The sequence below is a fragment of the Capsicum annuum genome, chromosome 5, assembly GCF_002878395.1.
Source record: "Capsicum annuum cultivar UCD-10X-F1 chromosome 5, UCD10Xv1.1, whole genome shotgun sequence".
Lineage (NCBI taxonomy): Eukaryota > Viridiplantae > Streptophyta > Magnoliopsida > Solanales > Solanaceae > Capsicum > Capsicum annuum.
The window spans coordinates 159,348,241-159,353,855 of NC_061115.1; the positions used below are offsets into that span (position 1 = coordinate 159,348,241).

The 5,615-nt window shown below is 34.0% G+C and overlaps 1 long non-coding RNA gene across 2 annotated transcripts; it reads left to right on the forward strand.

The window, feature by feature from the left end:
* The first annotated feature begins 302 nt into the window (after positions 1-302).
* On the forward strand, positions 303-5,615 carry LOC107845002. 2 transcript variants are annotated; one of them, XR_001666669.2, is made up of 5 exons: positions 303-464; positions 1,393-1,514; positions 1,740-1,782; positions 1,866-1,908; positions 5,185-5,615. It is a non-coding gene; the product is annotated as an uncharacterized LOC107845002 (long non-coding RNA). The 2 variants fall into 2 exon arrangements; XR_001666670.2 differs by lacking the exon at positions 1,866-1,908 and having other exon boundaries at positions 308-464.

Here is a 5,615-nt window from a genome sequence, read left to right on the forward strand (position 1 = left end):
AAAAGTGTATCGATTGAGTATAAAGACTGCATGTGACCAATTAGGCCAAATGACTAAAAAAAGAAATTGATTTAGGCGACTGAACAACCCATATCCACCTTTTTAAATGTGGGTCTTTTTTTAAAAAATGAACAACCCATATCCTTTTCCCTAATAAAAAATAGTAAAAAATAACAAAGCAGTTCATTTTATTCACGAACACTAGTGAAGAAGAATAACTTAGCACGTGTATTCCACTCTATAGAACAGCCAGTTAGGTGAACGACCAATGACATTTTCATAAATTTAGCTTCAATTAAAGGCACAGTAATAATTGTCAGTGGTTAAATTATACTCTAGAAGCATCATTGTCCCTCAGTCTCTCATTCCTAATAAAAAAAAAGGACGCTTCTCTTCATCTACTTTTCATCATCATTTGGGTGTCACCACTCACACTAATTGGTTTCATATTATGTCAATTTCAGGTTGTTTTTACTCACATTTTCCCTAATCTTCTTCTAATATTTCAATTTCATGATTGATTCTGTTGTCATATTTTTTTTATCACACTTTTAATTTTTATCATCTAATCCGTGTGTTTCAGTTCAGGCATGTTCCCTAGAAAATTTCTTCTAATTCCTTTCATACTTTCGAATTTTAAAATTATTTGATGTGAATTGTTTCTTTTTATTTTCTTCCCTACTTGTAATTTGTGGTTCAATATTTCTTGATAGGAATAGAATCTTAATTAAGAACATATGTAGAATTTTATTTATTTTACTTCTAGATTCTTCTCCTAAAGCTTGAGTTGCAAACTACATAGTTCGTAGGTTTAAAATTAATATACTCTGTTGAGGAAGAACTTAGCATCCTTATGTTGATATAGTTAAGACGATAGAATTTTATCCCTTCCAATACACCTAGAAGTTAAATGATATCAATTTCTTAAACTTTTAAGTTTTTTCTGGAAGTGTTCCTTGTTTATTCTAAGCTATATCGAAGTATGGGCGGGTAAGAGAGAGAGTATGATAGATAATGAGAAGAAAAAAAGAAGAGAAGAGAAGAAAGGAGAATAGCGTACATGATGGTCCAAATGATTAATAAACCCTAAAGTTTCACCTTTTGGGCTCAACGTGCAATAGGTAACATCTAAAGAAAAAATGCGCTATAAGTAAAAAAGACATTCGATTGCACTAAAATTCCTACTGTGTGCAGAATTCAAGATCCATCTCATGCTTTCAGTAATGTTGATTTGGCATTTTGTGCTAGCGGCTTGTGTTTTTGGTTCATCACGGACTAATTGACATAGAATATTTGCTAGAACAAAGTAATTTCCCTTTTCTCATCTGTGGACATTTGATATTTGTATGTTAGAGCTATCCTAGACCTTATTTAGTATGTTTGTTCTTGCAGACCAAATGAGTTCGCAGACTATATGATCTGTCTACCTGCTCATGGAGCTATTATTGGAGTGTGGTTTGATGCTTGCGCAATGGCACTTGATTGGGAGAACCCATGGCGCGTATATATACTAGGTAAAAACTAAGAAGAATAACTCACATTATCGTTGTACTTGGGGTAAAGTTTGTAGGCCTCATGGAAATAGTGGTGTTGTGAGAGATAAATTCATCTCCAGTTTGGCACCGAAATCTATGTTTGGTACATTTAAATTGCAATAACATAATTAATTTAATTGTGTTGTAATTAAAACTTTGTTTGTGTAGAAATTTTTGTGAATTTGTTGTGTTCGCCTTTTCCAGGGAGCTAAGGTTAGAGTTTTCATGTACCCAAGCAACATATAAGGTACTACTTATATTTTATTTAATTTTTTTTATATGTAGACCCGAAAAAAATATTTTTGATATGATTTGTGGTATCTACTACAGTGAATAATGTGTTACATGTGGAGGTCGAGGATTAGGATAGAAGGTTAGTATCATTATGTAGTCAAGTGCTTTGCTTTTCTTTTTCGGGTATTTTCGTGCTCTTAGATTTCTATTTCTATTGGTTATTTTTTAGCCTTGATTATTGTTTTTTGGGGGTTGTTGTTCCTGTTTGTTGCCATTGGCCTCCTTTTCATCTGTTTTGTGTAGTGTGCCTATTGAAACAACTTTTCTACCATCACAAAATAGGGGTAAGGTCCGAGTGCACACTATCCTTCCCATACTCCCTTTGTCGGATTACACTGGGTTTGGTATTGTTTGTGTTTTTCTACATTTGCTTGAATTGCCTTGCTATAGGACATATTACTTGGTTACAGGATTGTTTAGTTTGTGGGGATGGAAGAACGATTTTATAATTGATCTAATTATTTGTAAAGTTACATACGTTTTGATTACCTCTTAGTCTCTTACCATAAGATCCTGGGACAATTATATTGTATTAAATCAACGTGTTTTCTTATCTGTTAAATTGTAAGTTCATTCTTTGACATACCCAAGTTGGTGTCATCAAACCCTATAATACCCTGTACTTTTTTCTAGCTCAGTTTAGCTTCTAGAATGTTAAGGGTCAACTTAAAAAATGAATAACTTTTGATACATGTAGAATTTTCGAGCTCTAAATCCAATAATATTAAGAAGTTATGGTGATTTTAGTAAAAGCAGTAGATCACCACGATAAGCACCGCGTCGCGGTGAAGGACAGATTCGCAATTGTCCGATTCCAGTGAATCACTGTGATTTGCCTGTGTAGTAGTGAAGCTTCATTTCCTGTTCATTCCATTCCAGTAGCTCACCACGATTAGCCTGTATCGCGCCAAAATTTCCAATTGGACAGACACCGCATCGTGGTGAAATGCAAAATGACACTCGTCCTTTTCTAGTGACGCAACACGATTACGCCATGTCGCGCCAAAGGCCAAAATGGTAATCGTCCTTTTTTCGGTAAGTCACCGCGATAACGTCACGTCACGGTGGGAGGCAAAATCAGGATTTTCAGTTTCGAGTAAAATTTTAAAAGGGCAATTTATTCTTTTTTTCAAGCCCCCAAATCGTGAATAACTAAGGATTAAATCTATTCTAAGCCTATTATGCTCACTTTTTATCAACTTTCTCTCAAAGAAACCCTAGAACATCAAACTTTCATTCTCAAGAAATCCAAATTCCACCATTCTTTTTTCAAGATAGCTCAAAATTAAAGATTCTCAATTCAAGAACTTCAAAAATCAATCTTCAAGAGCACAAATAGGAACTCAAAGTTCAAGTTTCTTCATCTAATCATCAATTAAGGTATGTGGGGTTTTCAACAAGGATAATTCCTTCATCCTTGTACCCAAAACTAACTTTTAATTACAAAGTTACATGATTTTGTATGATTACCCACGATTTTAAAATTAGGGTTCATACCCAACATTGTTATTTGCAAGATTATGAGATTTCAAGTGATTTAGATGTTAAATTGCATGACTACTTTCGTATTTTTATATGTATTGTAGAAATTTCCAGATTTAGACTTGAATTATCAATATTTTCATTACTTAGCATGAGTTTTACGATGATTTGACATGAAATAGATGCATGGGTTATTAGCCCTAGTTTGAATGTTGTTATTTCAAGAGGATTATGCTTTTAAGCATCTTATGATTTGTTACATTCAGTTGTTGAACAAAGATTTGATCTTTTGATCACAACTTAGATATGGAATCCACTTTACAAATTTAGCTACAGTTTATAGTAAATAGATTTACAAGAGGTTTTCATTGTAAACCCTTTTATTAGTTTTTAAAAGTGGATTTCCTACAAAATGAGCATACAGATTAAAGGGAGTAGTATTTAGCACCGAGTTGGGTATATTTACATGCCCCAGAACTACGAGCCAACGTAGGTTCAAAATATTAGATTTTTCCCATTTCTATATGAATGACAGATACAGATGTGATCACTTAGATTAGGTTATACTCCTTGAAAAGAATATGATACCTCTCCTCAACGTGAGGTTTTCCCATAAGGGAACTAGACGTTGGACACTATGATAGCTCACATAGTGTATGTTGGTTAGAAGAACCTTCCTACAGATTACAGAAAAGAGTAAAGAATAACAGAAAAGCTTTTAGAAACTAAGTGTAAAGGCTCACAAATTTTATTCAGACACTGCTTTATATGAGGCATTAGTTACAGATGTCAGCTTTCAGATATAAATGTGAGTCCTTTCTACACTTAGACAACATGATTTAAAGGTAGAATACAAGTACAACTTTTAGAATCTAAATGTTATGACTTACTAGATCTATGTAACATATTTTGCTATTCATGATTATGATTTTCAGTTTTCAGATGTTCCAGCTTATGTGAGTCATCTAACTTTAGCATGCATTCTTTTACAAATTTATAATAATATTAAGATATTGATTTACTTGTGCATTCACCCTTATATACTCAGTACAATCCAAAAGTACTTATCCACATTGTCATGCCCTAAGCCTAGCCTAGGCATAGCGGACAAGAACCGTATGAGTGTCAGCTATGTGGCTGGCATATATACTGTGTGGAGGAGTTATAATTTACAAATAATGATAAGGGGCTATGTATAACTATGACCACATACAAAAACTAAACACTGTCTACGAAGCCTCTAAGAGAAATTGTAACTATACCGAAGAAGGTGGTCGGGGTAGGACCCGAACTTACCCAAACTATAACTGAAAACATAATTAAAAAGTACTAGACGTTTATTCGCTCCAGGTAAGAGAGGAGCTCACTCACTACTTTACTGAATACAGACGAGTGCCTAGTATAGAAGTCTGTTCATCGATACATCTGATCCTGTATTTACAGAAATATAGTGCCCCCGAACGTAGGGACGTTAGTACATATAAAATATGTACTAGTATGTAAAGCAGATAGAATAACAATTAAACGTATAAGAATGGTCAATGAGTCAAACAATAGAATGAGCAACTGTGGATGACTGCATACTAGAACCTCTTATATGAAACTATAACTTATGAAAGAATGGGTGAAAAATACACCATATAAGATTGTTACCTATGTATTTACCTTATTAACTTATCATATAACCGCTTATGAATAAATCATCGTTATTAAGGACCTGACAATTTGCCTAAGTGATGTATTGTGCCTACTTTTAATACAAATAATCATATGACGGCCCATCAAGGGCACTCTATGTCAAGTGTACCATATGTGTTACCTAGATACTCCTGACTATGATTATATGTATAATTGTAATCACGGTCTGATGCAGGGTACGCCCCTCCTTGGGACTCACTATAAGGGTCTTCCCGCAGGCCATATGTGCCATATATTGGATTGAGTCAGGGGAACTAGTCCAACCGACTCCAAATACAAATGATGCCACAAGGGTAGGTATGCCACACATTCAGGTTCGCTATAGTGGTTTGGTCTCAATTCTGTGCATAGAATTTCGTCGCGCGTGTGCCAAGCCAAACCTAGAAATACCCTTCTGTCGTTAACTTTTATCAAATAGTGCTTCATAGGCCTATGCAAGTATATATTACGGCAAATATTATTTATTTATTTAAGTAGTGCTTTCAATATACAATTGATTTATTTGATAGTACTAAACTATTACAACGTTTGTACTTTATATCATTATATGACTATATCGTTATGTGATCTAATATATTAGTACGACTAAAATATGGCCATTTATTA